Below are 18,838 nucleotides of genomic sequence, written 5' to 3'. Positions count from 1 at the left end.
GCCCCTCTTACTCCATTACTCTAATGGCAAATTATCTTTTAAATGTTTTGGTGGTATGTTAATTAATAATTTCTTAAAAATGTACCAATAAATAAAAAAAAATTACAGATTTCATAGTACCTGTGGTGTGTGTAATATAAGATATTAATTAGGCGTAGTGGAATAAAATCCGTGCAAAAATGGAAAAAATGACCTCTGATTAATGTTGATAAATATTATTAAGTATATACTACTTCAATATTTGCAGGGCAAATTACATTATTTTTTACGTTAACTTAGTAGACGCTTTAACTCTTTAATCAATATTAAAAAATGGAAACAATATTTCGCAATCGTCGATATAAAACTCAAACATCAGTTTCAATTCCCAATCGAGCCGTAAGCAATTTCACGGTCGTTCAACCCTAAACAAAAAGAAAGGTAGAATAATCTACGTAAATTATCTGGAAGACAAAGGTCCCCAGGTGGCAGTAGGGACGTACAGATGGAAGGGATGGAGGGGGCGGGGCTAATGGGCCCTGTCAGGAGCTCGCGCAAACAAAACGCAAACATCATTTACTGTATATTAATCACGAACCCTTTTAACTCAATGCTATCTAGTCTTTTGCAGAAATCTCGCTTTGATACCTTATAAGTAGTTTCTTTATCATATCCTTGGAATATTTATCCAAAGTTTCAAATTCAAAGAAATCAATAAAAAAAATTATAATTTATTTGTAACGATCCTGTCACTGTAGAGTCTATTGCCGTCTCGGGACTTAAAAACTTACATTAAAATTTCAATTTGGAACACCATAAAATTTATTGTGGATTAATAATATTAAACTTACTTATTCCTAGTTACTTTCTCTCATTGTATTCCATACTTTTTATTATATCGTAAAAAAAGTTTAAAGTTAATCTAAAATGCAGATGAGGACATTTTCATAGAACAACAATTACAAACGAATGCTAAGACAATGAACTAAATTGCAAGAAAAGAAACGTTAGGCAATAAAAGACTCAGTAAGTTGGGTAACGACGCCACAGGAAGGGCACTACTCCCCCCTCCCGCCCTCCGCCCCCTCTGTAGATAAACTTCCAGAACAAGCGCTGGCCGGGTACCGGATATAGTCGCCCATTCGGAAAAAATCCAACATTAAGTCGACTATGACTACAAAACTTTTGCTATTAACTTAGTCATGTTGAAACGCGTTTCGTTTAACACAACTTGCAGAAATTGTTTACTTTAAAAACAAATCATTATAGTAATATTTTAAATAAGTCATTGAAAGTGAGAAAAATAAAAAAATGTGGGTCGCAAAAATTCGCACCATGTCACGATGTCTTTAATGAAAAATATATTTATCATATATTAAGGTTATAATTATTCAAATTGCAACAAACCAAGTAATTATTTTATGAATTTCCAATTCGCAACCTCTATGAAAACAGACTGAGTGAGAATAACCGCATTATAAAAAAAAAAAACTTCATACCTTTTTATAGACTACAACGTTAAGCGCCGAGAGCTTTTAGGAAAAAATATCTCGCTATGAAAACAGTTGCTCATTTTTATTTTATTCTAAATTCAACTTCCATAGTGTAACAACTAACCCACTAGTACTAATAAAATAAAAATTAAGGGCGTTTGAAGTTACCGCCCTTTCTAACCTGAGTATTAGTAAACTTGTAGAATCATAGACAGAACATTCTATTAGCAACATGATATATGTAAATTGTTTATTAAAATTTTCAAATTTTGTGCATTCCTCAAAAGTGACAAACGGCATTCACATACAAGAATTTTATTTATATTCATTTGTACAAACAGCACCAAGAGTTAAACATCCTAAGAAAAGCAAATTATTTATATTCCCGGTTAAAAAAATAAATCGTGAAAAAATTACAAAACTCTTCAATTTATTTTTCTTCTAAGTATAAAATCAATACTTTGTTGTATTAAACTGCATTTTCTATAATATTTTTATCAGCAATAATGGCTCGTGTTTTCGCGAGTTACGTAGAACTTTGTACAGAGTTTGTTACAAACAAACTTAATACGTTTCCAATTACAACGGGAGGCAAAGGCCAGCGAGAACTTTATAAAGTCACTTCTATAAACTTTGAGTTTGTTCATTCGAGGGACTGAGTTGCTTAAATTAAAATCCTTAGTCGTCAGTAAGTAATATTGTTTTAAATGTTATATAAAACTTTTCTTTTACTTCACTTTGTTTTTACTACTTAACATTTAATCCTTCATCCTAATGTTTTATTAATTATGATTCTTAACGATTGTATATTGTTTTTAACTATGGCCATTATTTCTTGCCCTTTTTTAATTAAAAATAAAAACAAACCTTACTTTTAATTCGGAGACATTGTTATAAGATACGTAAATGAAAATATATTTTATTTTTATTACACTTTTTAACCAAACTAACACTAATAGCTCTTGTTTTCTTTCTAATTAACGAGAATGTTACTTATACTACAAATATTAATTATTATAATAATTGGTAAAAACGTGTTTTGGATCACAAAGGAAACTAAAAATGTATTTAAAATGCAGATAATATCTATGTCTGGAGTTTTATTTAACTCTGAGAGGAATCTTATTTTCCCGCACCGTGCTCCCCTATTTGCTTAAAACATTCTTTCGGCCATTCCAATTCGTAGCTTTTGTAGTCTAGCCAAATAACAGTAACATGCAAATTTAAAAAACGCATATTAAATTAAAGCAATTTAAATATTTAAATTAAACGTAATATAGAAAACTCTTAGAAATGTGTGCAGTTTAGACTATTCTTGTGAGGATTACTAGACATTTTGGAATTTTCCCAGATTTATCTATAGAAGACAGACATTTACATGTAGGTCATACATGCGTAAATATAGTTATTAGCATTGATTATGTTGTGATTATTTATCTATATTTGTTTAATATCTAAAGATCTGTTACATTTGTGACTCTAAAAGTTTACTAAAATTCTTAGGTCGTATAATTTATTTTTTAGTAAGACAGTTGTGTGCTATTTTATATTTATACGTGTACAATGAGGAGTCGTTAAAAAGGAAAAAGAGGATCCATTTGTCAGCGTCATCGCAATGTCAAATTAGAGAGGAAAGAATGATTGGAATGAACGCCTCGATTGAACCAGTCGTTCATCATTCAGTGTGTAATATCTTTTGAAAAAATTGTTCAAGTGTCATGAGAAACTTGACACACTTTTAATAAACCGTAATTGTAAAGAAATTCCTCGTTACATCTAGTTAAATCTTTACGATTTCTGATATATGTGTTGATATTTTATATTATAGGGTGGCAAACAAGCAAATCTACAGAAATAGCGAAGCGACCGCTACACATAGGCATCTGCAATGGCGGATGCGTTTCCTACCTTTTATCGACAGAGGAGGAGACGTACAGAGAGAGTTCGTCCATCGTAAGTCGTGATATAATCTATTTATAAAACGGACTGTTGCTTAGTACGTTTTAGAAAAAAATAGTTAGTTAAATCAACTTTCACAATTTAAATATCACAAAAAGTTTAAAAATCAGGTAAATGAGTGTTCACTCAGCGTTCTTCTTAATTTCAAAAATAAAATGACGAGCGCGGGTGAGCGCCGGCAGAGGGCGCGCGGGGACGCATTAACTGGAATTAAATTTATTCTAAAGCTCATTTGGTGTCGGCACATTTCATTAAACAATCTACTTGATTAAAGTTTATATATTTATTTTATAACAACATGCGATTTCAACCACCATATTGTTTTCGAATGACAAACACGCGGTCCAATTTCATTAATGACCCTTGAAATAAAATAAATAGTACTGGAATAAATTACGTGAAGATTTGGGTAGAGAAACCTACGTCCCATGGTCCTGTTCATTTTGTAAAGCTAAAGAAAGGAGTCCTTAAGATCAAAAATATTGGGAACTGAATCTGTCAAACTAAATCTAAACAACTTTGCCCAGTCGGAGCGGGACTTATTCCAATTCTATATTTATACATAACAAAAAGTGATTTGTATGGAGGAAATTGTATTTGTCATCGGCACTGTACACACGACTTTCGATTCCACGACGCGATTGTGACGTCACACAGACTAGATTCCGACCGGAGCGAGATTTCCCAAGAGAAAATACAACTCTGACAGATTTAAGCGTATCACTTTCTATTTTATTCAATAGGAAAAAAATGCAAAATATTGAAATGTGGTACAAATATACATTTATGAAATAGTTCATATAGTTTTAGTTTTTCTTTATGCTATCCAACCTTGTTAGAATCACATTTGATGACTATATTTTCAGTCGTCCATTCTCCCGTCAAGCCCTCTGCTATTATTTGTTTCCGGGAAAATTCGTTCACCAATGCTTAGAGATCTAACATAAAAAAAAATTAATAGCAATTTTTTTTAAACCAAAATTATATTTGGTTCAAATGTATACGAACAAAAATATTAAGAAAGAAAAATACAGTTGTTATAAAACATAACTCCAATATAAAGTTAATAACTTAAGTTATAAGCTTAACCATTTCCAATTAAAAGTAAAGGTTTTATCAAGATATAGTTTACAAGTTGTTAAAGTGTGCGACAATATTTGTTGAATGTCTCGCGCTGCTCATTATAACTTCTCCCAAGTTTCCTTCTTAGCTGTTCATGTTAATAAACATTGTACGTATATCTTCTACCAATCAATTTATTTCTACTACAAATGTTATTAAATACTCATACAACTGGCATGGCAATTCTACGTTAAAGATTTCTGTGGGCCTATCACGAAAACTTGCGACAATTGCCTGTGTTTCGTCAACGTCAATTATGTCAAAATTAGTATAAGATTTTTTGTCAATAACGAAACGATGACGCTTGTCACAAATATTCGCGCTATGCACACTGATCACAATTGTATAATACTTATTTTAAGAGAAAACATTGGCCTGTTAATATATTCTTAAACTAAAAGAGTCACTCAATAAATGAAAAAAAGTTTCCCTTTTAGTCGATAAAGATAAATACGTTAAATATATTTTTACTACTTCCCATAGTAAGGTATGGGGTAGGATTGTATCGGCAATTTGTTATTTTATGCGTCGGAAGCTTCACAGTGTAGTTACGTCATTTCTGTTCCTTTGTTGAGAGCAACGCAAAAAGGTCTACAGGTGGGAAATGTCACGTGTTACTTCCTCATGTAATTTTTTCTTTTTAAGCTTTCATATAAAAATAGCCTTATAAATACTTTATTGATAAATATAGTACTGGTGAATAATTCTTTGAATAAATACAGATTTAATTCTTCAAAATGTAACCGACGAATATATCTTCAGTTAGATTGATAATATTATTATATTTGTGGACCATTGGTTTAAATTGAAATGAACATGTCAATAATATCTACAAAAAAGACAGCCAACATTTAATTTGTATTTTTATTATACTGAATGAGTTTTATCGAATTAAATTAAGTGAACATTATTTTACGTCCAATCCAAATGGAAATTAATAAAATGTTCATAACCTTTTTATTTCTTATTTCTTGTTTCAATGTAACCGAATAACGAATTCCACAATTTCTTTTCGTCGTATTCCCGGTTCATATGTATTGTGTATAATTTTTGTTGTTCTAGAAATAAAATCAACAGAATAATATAATCGTTACATTATATCAAATTGTCGATACAGAATCCAAATAAGTTCGCCCCATCTTCGTAGTAATGCTCGATTGAACGATAAGTTTTCCTCTTTGATGTTACATGTATACTTATATAAAAGTTTGATATATTCTTGTTTGAAATCGATCTTATTATTAGTTGGTTTACTGTAAATTGTTTAGTTTATGGAATAACCAAAGTAATATTTCCGACTATACTCTTTGGAAGCAAATATGACTTTCCATTTACGTTACGTTCTGGTCGAAACTATATTGTATCTCTGTTTATTTAGAAGGGAATGAAAAGGACGAGAATATATTTTTGTACAGATGTTTCATAATGTTACTTCACGGTTGTAGAAGAGGTTGTGATATTTATCTGATCAATCTTTTCTAGCATCAAATGTTGATATTAAAAATCGAAGTTTGTCTCTTTTTAAAAACCTCTTTTCTATACAATTGCATATATAAAATAGCAAGATATTTGTGCGGCAGTGTTGCGTGCGCGGCGCGTTAGTACCACGGACCAGTAAGGAAGCGATAACAAGCCTGCATTAGGTAAATCTATCCTGATAACAATCACATTCAAGGCGTTTGTATAGCGCACCTAATTATTCTTACATAGCGTCCACGTGTAGGAAAGTTTTGCAATTTTTTAGTCGACTCAAAAAGAAGAAGGTTATCAATTGGTTTGTATTTTTTTAGTTAGTTACACACAACTAACTAGAAAGTCAAATCATATAACATAAGTTCTAAGAATTTTTTATTTTTTTTTTATATCAGAAGGCGGCAAACGAGCGAGCGGCCACCAGAAATCGCTGAAATAGCGAAGTGACCGTTGCCCAGAGACATACGCAATTGCATATGCGTTGCTTAACTGTAATCGACGGAGGAGAGGATGCACAGAAAGAAAATATTTTCCCTTTCCATGGATCCTCTCATCCGGAAAGTCCACTTCCACTTCCCATCCTTTCCTTAAATAAAAAGGGTGGTAAGTGAAAGAGGACTAAATTAGGCCTCCGGGACGCACACTCATCAGACGAAACGCGGAATTTCTTCCACAACACGCCTGTCTTATGTGTGGTCGTGGTGACTTTAGACTTCACTTAAAGTAAAAATAATAAACTTATCCAGTTCAACTGGTGTCTACGCACGACGTTTTCTACACTAACTTACGAATATTTTTACAGAGTTTATTTAAAAATTATGAAATATATTTTGAATGTTATCTCATTATTTTGTGATGATTACATTTCCAGGTGCGCTTTGGAATATTCAGGAAAAATGTATGCGCATTACAATTTCCTCGCGCTGTTCTGATACTCGGTACATTCCCGCACAGAAAATGTTATTATGTTCCGTGTGCATTGTATTGTGTGACATTGTGTGTGCTCGCGCTTATTGTGACGTGCTGGCCGCATAATTGTACATTATTACCACAAAAGAATAAACTAAATATTTTTAACACCATTTTCTTTTTTTTTTACTTCCAACCATTGATTTGGCTTTATTTTATTATTCATTTTCAAAAGACACATTGTTCTACCAGTATGTTTTTTTTAAATAAAATCTTAAAATATTACATCTGAAATGTTTTTTTTTAAATCTTTCTATATCGAGAACTGTTAGGTTACAAAAGAAATAAAACAAAGTAATGCGAAATCGCCGGAAGTACCGGCCGTTACCCAGCAATGGGAGTTCGCTTCCGACGGAAGGCCCCGGAGGAAGTTTACTTTCCGACAAACTGCAAACTGACCGTTTTCATTGAGATCGTAAGAGATCACTTCAAACTTATTGTAAAACTAGAAGTTGATTACAATTGTCTAACATTGTAATGACAAATAATTATTTACTTCATTTATTGTGACGTCAGCATTCTTATATATAATACACCATTTACACAACTCGTCAGAAGATTATATAAAAGAACTTTATTGATTGTGATTAAATACTTGCTCATAGTTACTTATTTACTTCTTCAGACCAGTCGATTGTTGTTTATTGTGGAACAAATAGAAATATCTAAAATCCAATATTTATGTTTATATTTTCGATACAAAAACAAAGGGAAGAAATCTATGGCTTCTAGAAAGCGTAAGTCAATTTCAATACGTAATAAAAGCCAGACAAGAAGCACTGAGGGTGCATAAAATAATACTCGCGCTATGAAAAGCAAACTCCTCGGATAAATCGAACTGGAGCCGATGAATTTTTATGTTTCCCTTCACGTGACGTACGAGCAGTAATGGCGGCCGTGGAAATATTCATGCATTTCTCAGTGGCCGCTTTAGCGCAATGCAAATATATTACAAGTAAATTTATACTTTAATAGCTTTCCCCGTCACTTAGTCCTCAGAGACTTTACATATAAGAGCGATGCAGTATTTATTGTAGTTTTTTAAAACATCCTGTATCTATCAGTTTCCTATCTATGACTTTATAGATGAATCAAGTATTATGCTTATAAATACACAATTACAAGATTTTTACATTAACGTACGTTTAATTCATAAAACAAGAAATAAAACGTTTAAATAATAATCACGACATGCAATGTATTCTGAATGTACAGGTTGATGCGAATTGAATTAAGTGGCAATTTAATTAAAAAATTGTTATTACGGAGACACGCAAACACCCTTTGAATGAATAGCGTGTCTTGTACTATGGTTACCTCCTTATAGAGTCATATTATTAGTGACCTTACAGAATACATACAGTATAAAATGTGTTGCATAAATACCTCCTTTCTCATTCTTTCTTCTTCTATCATAGCTAAGTACTTCTAACATACAAACTTCTTTAGTCGAAATATATACGATGTTATATTTGTAAATATTGTACTACTTATTACATAAATATAAATATTAAGTTACTATTCATACGCTTCCTCGAGTACTAACGATTACAAAAAGTTGTTCCGAGACCGATTATCCATACACAATCGATAAACTTAGCAACTTCCCTGGCGCGCAAAAGTTCTCTCATTATATGAGATCGTTAGATGCAAAGCCTTTTTACCTGTAAGATTAACATAGTTTTCTTGATAATAATTTTATTGAAGTTTATACAAACGATAATTATACCACTAATATTACAAATGTGAATATTTAGAAAGATCGATGGATATTTGTTTGAAGGTATCTCCAGAACACCTCATGTGATGTCGCTGAAATTCGGCATAGATGTAGAACTTACTCTATATGTATACATCGGCTACTAATTAAGTTTAATTTTTATTACCGCAGACGGAGTCGCGTGCGACAGCTAGTAATGTAATATAGTGTAGACTAGTTGTAAAATATAACATGTCTGACATTTATTGAAATAGCTTTAACTAGTTTTCATTAGCTCACGATGAATACAGAAAGTGTAGAAGTTTATTTTAATTAGTGTTTTGTTTCACTTAGATATTAAATAATACGAACAGTTAACAAAACTGAATAATTCCCACATTCTGCGATATGAAAAAAACTTTTCAATATAATCATACGCTTTACCGTAAAATGAATATTACATTTTAATATTGCGCCGCTTTTAAGCTTTTTTGTTTACGTTTCATAATCATTTATTCCAAACATAAATCACAAGACAAAGATAATTAACAGTATTCCATCCTCCACGTCTAATATAGTTTCTATAAGATTTTTGTAAGAATTAAAAACTTAATAAGAAATACGCAGTTCGGGATGGAGTTAGTTGCTAAGCTTGTAGTTTTTGCCTGCACCTATTATTTAAGCATTGTATTTGAAAGGAAATCGAGAATTGCATGATAAATGTTTTAAACGTGGTATAAAAGTCTTCACAGCTAATTAATGACTAAGGAAACAGTGTTATATTTATTATTTTTCAGACATTTCATTCATTTAATATCACTCAATGGTGGCAACAAACCACTGTTTTGGAATCTTTGTTTTAAAGCAATGCCACAACTCTTTACTCGTACACCGTCTTCAGAATATTAAATGTAAATCGTCCGCACATACAGCAATTAACACTTAAAAACTACTTTAAAACTACGAAGTGAAGAGGAATTGAATTAACGTCAGCAATTAGGGCGCAGCCGGCACGCCAGCACGCCACGCCAGCGGTCGCCCACGTCTGAAAACTGAGCGCCGAACGATTTGCACTTCATTATGGCGTGCTACTGACATACGATTTTACAACACGAATGAAAATTTTTTTATAATAGTATTCTACTTTAACAAAGCTTGAATCAATTTGCGAAGAAAACAGGAACTTCACTTGATAGTAATTTGGAAAATTAGATAAAAAACTTAAAAATGATCATTGCAATCTTAACGAAATCTATAGTGTGCTTTTAAAAACTTTTTAATCATAAATAAAATAGTTCTTGTTTTATATTTTATCTTTACTATACCGCAGTTGAATAGAAATAATTTGTAAAAAAATAATTGAAAGTTTAATAATGTTCAATGTAATGCTCGCACAGTTTCATTTGTAAGAGACCGCAGACAAATAAATCTTGTTGTATTTGTGTACGAAGCAAAGCCGAGAGAAACGTCCACACAAATTAGATAACTTACAATAAACAAGCTCACAGATACGCCCGATCTTTGAATTTGCTCTGGCTTTCTTTTTCACGTTATATTTTCTTTTATTTGTTTTCAACAAATGGCTATGACTTGACATTTACAAGTACAATTTTACATTTTCCCTTAGTGTAAATTTAACCTCCATTTATTATTTATTTATGCCTTATTTTGTGCGTAATTTTAAACGTCAGTTATTTTCGTCCATTTCGGTAAACATTTTTATCACGTAAAATAATAAAATAAACTGAAATGCATAGTAAAATTTAAATTATTTGCTTCCTCATTGCAAGAATAAATTAAATTTCGTCGACTTATTACAGAGCGCTTCTAATAATTCACAATTGCCCACATCTGTAATATTTCCCTGTGAACCGCATCGTCAGAGTAAAGCTTCACTCGGGTAAGTCATAAAAACTTAATGTGCCTCAATTAAGGCAAACGTTAGGTGCAAAAGTTTAACATAGTCTGTTACAAACATAATGCTGTGAAATTAAAACGAGAAGACGTTGCGTGTCGTATATCGTGGTTAACTACAATACACGGCTCATAAAGCAACTTCCAAGACTGCGCTCTTATGATTTACAAGCTTTTGCTCTCTACTTCATCTGTGAAAATGTCATGGCTTATTGTTACAGTGAATTTAATAAAGTTGTATACGTTAATATTTCTTTATGCGCTACATTTTTATTATTAAAATCATAAGTGGAATTCCAAGGACGCGTCACTTTAGATTAATTTCGTTACACGAGAGAGATAAAAGATATTTTAATGTAAAGGAAAGTGGAGACCTACATCTCATAAGATGGTCGTGATGGGACTAGAACAAGTTTGCAAAATGTTATTGCTGTTGTGTAAGAAGTTAGTTCAATAATCAAGCGTTATGAGTGGCGAACGTTGCTGCTACTTCAAACACCCTTAAAAACTTCCGCCGTAAAACTGTACCAAGATATAAAAATTCTGCGAAACAAGAAGCATCTAAAACTGAACTATACCTTTCAGTACCGGTACAGAACATGAAAATATATTCTCTGCATACAGAAACTCTAACTATTGAGAAGCCAAGTGAAGCAAAACTATAACAATGCTATACATCCAAGTAGCTGTCGCCTACGACTCCTTCATTGCGAAATAAAAAACTTAAAAAAGTAACCTATGTTGTAAGTAACATCTGTGCCAAACTTCATCAAGATCCGTTGAGCAAGATTCATCCATCCGTCCACACATTTAAACAGAATAACGTAATCTTGACTTTCCTTAATTTAGTTAAAAGTTAATAAACTGTTATAGTTATGAATGTTATTTATATTCTACATTTATTCTTTATAGCTATCAACAATTTCTAATCCATGCAATATTTGTTTTGGCAAAATATTTTACGCGTCTGTTGTAGTCGCGCTTGATAATCCGAGTTGAATTGCTTTACAAGCCTTTCGATTTTTTCCATATAAATGGTATTCGTTACATTGTTCTGGCCAATACGCGACCATATTTCGTTTGGGCCTGTTCTCTCTATATTTTTATATTCGTCCCGACATGTTTTGCTTTTCTCTTTTTACAATTCAGCTTTTCTAAATATACAATTGCGTTTGAATAAACATTTTTTACACTTGTGGAAAATATAAATCCAGATTCTATATTTTTTTGTCGATAGAATACATTGGTTACTTTAGATAGATTATATGAAAAAATCATAGGAAAATTGGAATAATATATCATAACCTGTTCTGGATGGATGCAATCTTGATGCGCCGACCCCCCAAAAGTGTGAGAAGAATTGGAATTTAATGTACTATTTCTCAATTTATTATTTTGCATTTGTATTTTTTGATTAAACAGTAAAAAAAATACTATTACATAAATGGCACTATAAATACACATGTAGAAAGAATTGTGGATATAATTGCAGTTGATCGTATTGAATCAGTTAATGGAAGTTTGGTCACGCGAGCGCTCCACTGCGCTGCGACTGTTTTAATCTTCTGTTAGTTAGTGGCGTTGTTAACTTACTTGTACCTTATAAAATAAAGTTAAAATACTTTTATAGAAATGAAGTTTAATTCAATAACGACAATGGCGAGCATATGCGTAACATTAAGGATTTTTGGTATCTGTACAGTCAGCTGCAAAAATATGGTAACATTTACAAAATTCCAGAAACTTGTATACTAGTTTCAATATACGTATGCACGTTTTCGTAAACAGCATGTATTCGTAGTTACATAAGGACGGATTTATGCGTACATATTTTTGGTTACGAAGCCATATACAAAATTCTGAAGCATTAAAATCTTTAAATATGTATGAAGCTGACTGTACATACAGGATGTGATGCATATATTAAAAAAATACAAATTATTTCAAATTAATAAAATACAAGTCACTGTTATAGCAGTTATAAGCAACAGCTCAAATACGGAATATAGAATCAGAGGGCGACAGTGCGTCATAGCTCTGCAATATTAACACGGATCTGGAATGTCGTATCTTTGTAAATGTACACGTTATGTCGGGAGTTTAAGCTTTCACTCAAAACCTTTGTATGCCTATTAATACCACTGTCTAGACTAACAGGGATAAAATTACGTCATATATTTGAATGGCTATAGAACTTAGTCTCGAATAACACAAGATTAATTTCGTCTCTATTTTATTTCTTGATTAATTCTGTGTAGACGAAGTTGCAGGCAAAAGCTGTACTTAATGAATGGCTTATTACAATAAATGTTTTATCTCATCCTAATTATAAGTGTTTCATTCTTGACTATAGAACACAACTGCCGTGAAACTTGTATCGGGACATGTCTTTGTTTTTTAATCAGAATAAGAGGAATGAATATATGTTTTTACACAAATCTTCGACAGTCCAAACCCAAAGTTACAAACAGTTGACAGGGCAGCACGCACTCTGGCAATTTGTTGAGTTTTTCGCGTGCGTGCCGCCGTTGTAATTGTCAGTATTAATTCAAGTGTACGCTACAATGTTCCCGCGCTATATTCTGTGTTTTATTAAAGTAGATTTGTCCGACTGTCGCACTCAAACCGACCGGACGTGAGTTTTATACGCTTTTATAAAATGACAATAAAATATTCATACTGTTTGTGGTTGACATTAATATGATGCACTCTATAACCACCACAGGATTAAATGTGAACAATATAATATTAATACTGTAATAATTTAACAAGCAAGATATCATTTATTAGTTGGGAGATTGTAGTCGCAAAAGGTATTGGTAGAAAACTGTCATTTCATATTACAAACGCGTGTTTTATCATTTGAGAATTTAATATCAGAATTAGACACATTACACACTAGACTTATAAATCAATCCCGCGGACACATTTCTTGACAATGACAAACACAATGAACCTATCTCTTATTTAGGGCCCACAGCGACCGCTTGCGAACCCAAAGCCTCGGGCTGGTTTCATTGGTAACATTGTAACTCCGTTCAGTAATAAATTAACATTTAGAACGGCCACCCGGACGCCCGACTCATTTGCTTAAGTAATTCTGGCGATTTCCTTAATTTTATGTTTGATTCAATTTACCAGGCGTACATTTCGCTGATAAATTATCTTTTCTAATATATAACTTGCGCTGTTCATTTGTTTTCTGGACTTTATAAATTATACATAAAAATCTGTAAAACTGTTAATACTATAAGTTTCTTTTGATTCATTTCTATTTCACATATTTCTTTGATAAATCATTAAATGTTATTGCTTAATACATTGTTCGAATTGTAACGTTAAATATTTATTCTCTTTCAGTTAACAGTAGTCGATTCGTTAACACTTCAAACGAATTCCCCAATCAACGCTAGAGGGTGCTCAGGAATGCTCAACGAACTCCGAGTCCTATGGAAAAAATGAGCGAAAACAAATCACAATTCAAATGAAATTCTTTCGATTTGTTCCAATTTATTAAAGTGATGTTATAAGAGAGATGTACGACGACTCTTGATTTAAGGACAAGTTATAACTGAATTCTGTATAAAATTTTGATAAAATAATTTAAATTTATTTGTAAAAAATAATGTCAAATAATAATTGTAATTTTTAGTAACATAAATGCTGTTAAAATCTACTGAAATATTATAATATTCAGTTCAGAAATAATGATTTAATTAATGTTGAATTATTAATTAATTTAATTATTTCAATGATTAAATTATTGAATATCGTTAACTATTTATGCTGACACCAATTAATATTAAATAAAGTCGATCCATGGCCTATTGACACGGCGGTGGCCTATTCAGTCGGCAGCGGCCTATTCACACAACTGAAGTATCTGCTCGATGCGGAGTACTCTTAGGATTCGAGATGTATTTAAAATATTTTCCATTTTGCTCCGTTGACACTCCGCCAGCTCGTTAGACCTCCAAATACAAATAATACAAAAGCGTATTGCCATTTCATGCTATACTCTGCTGGCTTAGTCCCTTTTAAAATCAACTGTCGGATTTATTTCTAAAATATGATTATATTGAATAACATTTTTATTAGCATTTTGCGTTCCGCAGAAAAGGATGGGAAGGGAAAAAGGATTTGACACAGGAGGAGATGTATAAGAAGTCTAAATATTATCTTTCTGTGCGTCCCCTCCTCCGTCGATAAAAGGTAAGCAACGCATAAGCAATTGTGAAATTAGAGAACTTAATATATCTCTACCGATATAAAATGATTACTAGTCTTGGTCAATTGACCTTAAAAATATTTGCATGTTTTTTGTCTTATTCCTGTACCTTGTAAACTCAAAGTAAAGAACTTTATATTAAATTCACCGCTGTAGTTTCCATGTATACCGAACGATAATCCTCGCGGAATTGGTTTACAAGCCTTTCGATTTTTCCCACACAAATTGGATTCGTTCCGATACAAGCCAATAGAGGCGAGACGTATTTTGCGTGGCTACGCTCCGTTTTTTATTGTTTCTTTTTATGTCACATGTTGTCAACTTCTGATAACATTCACTATTTTTTAAGGTAAATCACTTTGAACAAGTAAAGGGATAGACTTGATTTCTTTAACCTACTTCAAAGAAAGAACTACTATCATTTATCTGTATATTTTATTACATGTGTATTTTTTTTCTGTAAGATTTATATTATCAAAGAGAAAGTAATATAATTTACGAAAATAAAGAAGAAATAAAAATTATTTCGAAACTATAAAATGTCAGTTAAGACAGATAAAAATATAAATATAAGTTAGTCTGATTAGTTTGGTATAATACGAAGTCGGCATAATACAGTATCGTAGTCGGCATAGTACAGCAAAGCATTCACCTCATAAACAATATAAAGTTGTATGAAACTCTATAAAGCTGAAGTCAAGAAAATTAATACACGCCGACGTATTCCTGTTGTAAAGGCAAATGGGTGCTGGGAAATTAGTTTCTACCCAAAAATTGTCCCATAGAGAACATTGCTAGAAACAAGAGAAACAAGGAGACAACTTTGTACAATTTAATATAATTAAGGAAGTTTTGCTCTTTACAAAATATTATTAAAACGAGCTAAATGAAACTTGGCACTTGAATATAATAATTGTGACGATTTTGTTATTCGCAGGCAAGTAACATTTTTTGCTCACGTTTTATTTTAAAACTCCAAAAATTGAAAAAACAAGAACCATATAATAACACGTTTATTTTTACAAATGTAACCTAAATGTATATGATAATTCCAGTTTTTTATTAAACTTGTATGAATATACAAGAAACGAGAGACGTAAGTTAGGACCGCGGCAAATTCGGTCCGTTGTCTCTACCTACCCCTCTGGGATACGAGTGTGAGTCATATTGTTGTTTAAATGTATCGTACATTTAAATAATATTGATTTCAGTATGTTCTTATTGTTATTATTTAAGATATAAAAGTTTATAGAACAGATTAATGAAATCAACTTTCAATTTGCTTTGAGTGGACATTAGTGACATTGAATAGGCCTCTTTTAATCCGTAACAGTAATTTCATATTGAATTATTGAATAAAGTAACACGAATGTCAATGTTCCGTCACCTTGAACTTTATTATCTTTGTTGTCTATAACTTTAATCGATTATGTAATTGATAGTTAAATTACTAGATACTAAGCCTAAGTAATTCATTTTCTGATTGTTTTTATTACAAACGAGAAAACATTAAAAGTAAGTACTTTATGGTCATAATAATAATAATAAATCTTTAATTCAGACACATGGTCCATACAAAACAAAAATACAAATTAAACACATTAGCACAAAAATAAAACACAAAGAAAACAAAATTCTTTAGGGCACATGTAGACGTGTCCACATGGCCAGCACTGGACAGTCCAATCCCACTCTATCAACAATGAGTTGCAGGTAGCTGTTGGTGCTGTCCCGCACCCGCCGCATAACCGACATAGAAATATAAATGAATAGAAATGTCATAGAAGTCAGAAAAGTAAGGGTATTATGCAAAAATAATAACGCAAAGAAGCTACATTGTAAAGTATAGGATGCAGTGTCTTATCGAATCTTACTAATGCGAAATAATAAATGCGAATGTTTGGATGGATTGACATTTTTTAGAACAGCTGAATGGATCTCGCTTTAGTTTGGCATAGATGTCAAACAAAGTTTTTTTTTAATACCAAGAGAGCAGAGAAAATCATAATTGAAGGCTGATTCAACAATCTCTATTTGAGTTTACAAGTGTTCATTTAATTATATGCATGTTAACGTAAAATAAAGAATATACGAAGCGTTAAAATAAATTTCAGTGAATATCGTTTTATGAAAATGAACATGAGACCGCAGATGAATGATACGCGCAACGAATTTGAATAAAGGCTGCGCTGACGTCATCGCCGGGGGGTTTACACTGATGAATATTTATGTATAATCACAAATCAAAAGACCCGATTCACGGTGCGGCTAGCGCTAGCGCCTGATGCATGTAAGCTTTGCGCATAAATCGTTATTTATATTATAAATTAATTAAAGAAATCAAAAAAATAATAATAAGTGATTATTAATTAATTAACAAAAACAATCACCCTTATAAGAAGTTACGAAACTTTGGGCTTATGTCACCAACAGATTGTAAATTCCGCCGATATGTATAATAATTTACCTAGGCAAATTATAAAGTGTCTTAAAATTGTAATAATACAGATATTATTGATTAAATTATATTTAAATTGTTTCCTTCTTAAGATAAATGTGAGGATAAAACTATATAAATATTCTCTTAATAGTGCAATAACATTTACAATATCTACGGCTATGAGCTTATTATCATACAAAGTATTTACCCCCCTCACCCGCTCCCCTCTGCCGCCAGGCGCGAGTCCCGCCGATAATCCTCACAAAATAGGTTTACAAGCCTCACGATTTTTCCCCTTTCAAACGGTATTCGTTATGGCGCCCCATTACAAAATATGAGACATTTATTTGTTAAAGATTATTCTTGGAAAAATAACTGTTTATCGTCGGTTATTATTTTATTCTTTTATTATAAATAAATAATTTCGTTACATCTAAATTAGATATTGTGACATCACTGTAAAATCGGATTGGACTCTGTCTACTCTCTATCTCTAACTCTATTATGAACAATCCTCATTTTATGAGTAACTGTTGTCTATTGCTGATTAAATGACAGACCTTGGTCTCTGCTTACCACTTTATTTAATGGGGTTTAGTTATGTTGTTGTGTTGTTTTACTCGTTGTGTTATTGTTTACGTACTTCAAAATAACAATGAATTTAACACTTCAACTGAAAAATATTCTCATGCAAAAAAAGCAATTAAATCATGAAAGGAATACAGTAGTAAACAGTCATAAAATGAGGGTAGTTTCGAAACAAAGGAAGCTCTTTCTAATTACGTGTGTGCGGCGTGTTCACATCCGCCCGCTGCTCCGGAAGTTAACTTAGTCTTTATTGTAGGAGCTTGCTTCCTACGCCATGTTGAACTATCTAACATATAAGTGATGCTCGAACTGTTAACATTGAAAAACGTGATATATGTAAAACATTAACCCTTTGAAAAATCTTCCTTGCACGATCCCAAGGGACTCTAAAAATATCTTCTTACCATCAATACTTTTAAGACAATTAAGCAATAGGTTATTTCCCTAAGTAAAACATAGTTGCTATGTAAAAGAGAATATATTTGTCAGAAGCAGCTCCAGAAATATGAAATGAATACGGAGATCGGAGCGCATAAAGCGCTGTACATGAATTGCTTGCTCCAAAACTTTGGAGCAGTGTTGCAAGTGTTTGTAATAGCTCATAATAGTTGGGAGCAATTTCATCTCGCAAGTATAAGGGTCTCTTACTTCACAACAACTATAATTAAATACATTCAGGAAGGGTTTGTTTGCGAGATAAGGAAAATATCATTCAAATATTCAAACTTGTATTTAAGAGTTAAACTTACAATTTTTAATCTATCTATTCATTGTTACGTCTTTCAACTGTTTAGTTAAAGACCAATTATGCTCTTCTTTGCCCTTAATGGTTCAAATCTTCACAAATCAGATATTCTACTGATACTAGAGCTGTCGCTCGCGGCACTTTCCACCCGGCATTAAAAAAACTCAATTAGCAGCCTATGTGTTATACCAGACTATGTTCTAAATCTATGCCAAATTGCAGCAAGATC

Source organism: Papilio xuthus, unplaced genomic scaffold (assembly GCF_000836235.2).
Source record: "Papilio xuthus unplaced genomic scaffold, Pxut_1.1 DF826961.1, whole genome shotgun sequence".
In the NCBI taxonomy this organism is placed as follows: Eukaryota; Metazoa; Arthropoda; class Insecta; order Lepidoptera; family Papilionidae; genus Papilio; species Papilio xuthus.
The sequence above is the reverse complement of the archived record's forward strand: the minus strand, read 5'-3'. Positions refer to the sequence as shown.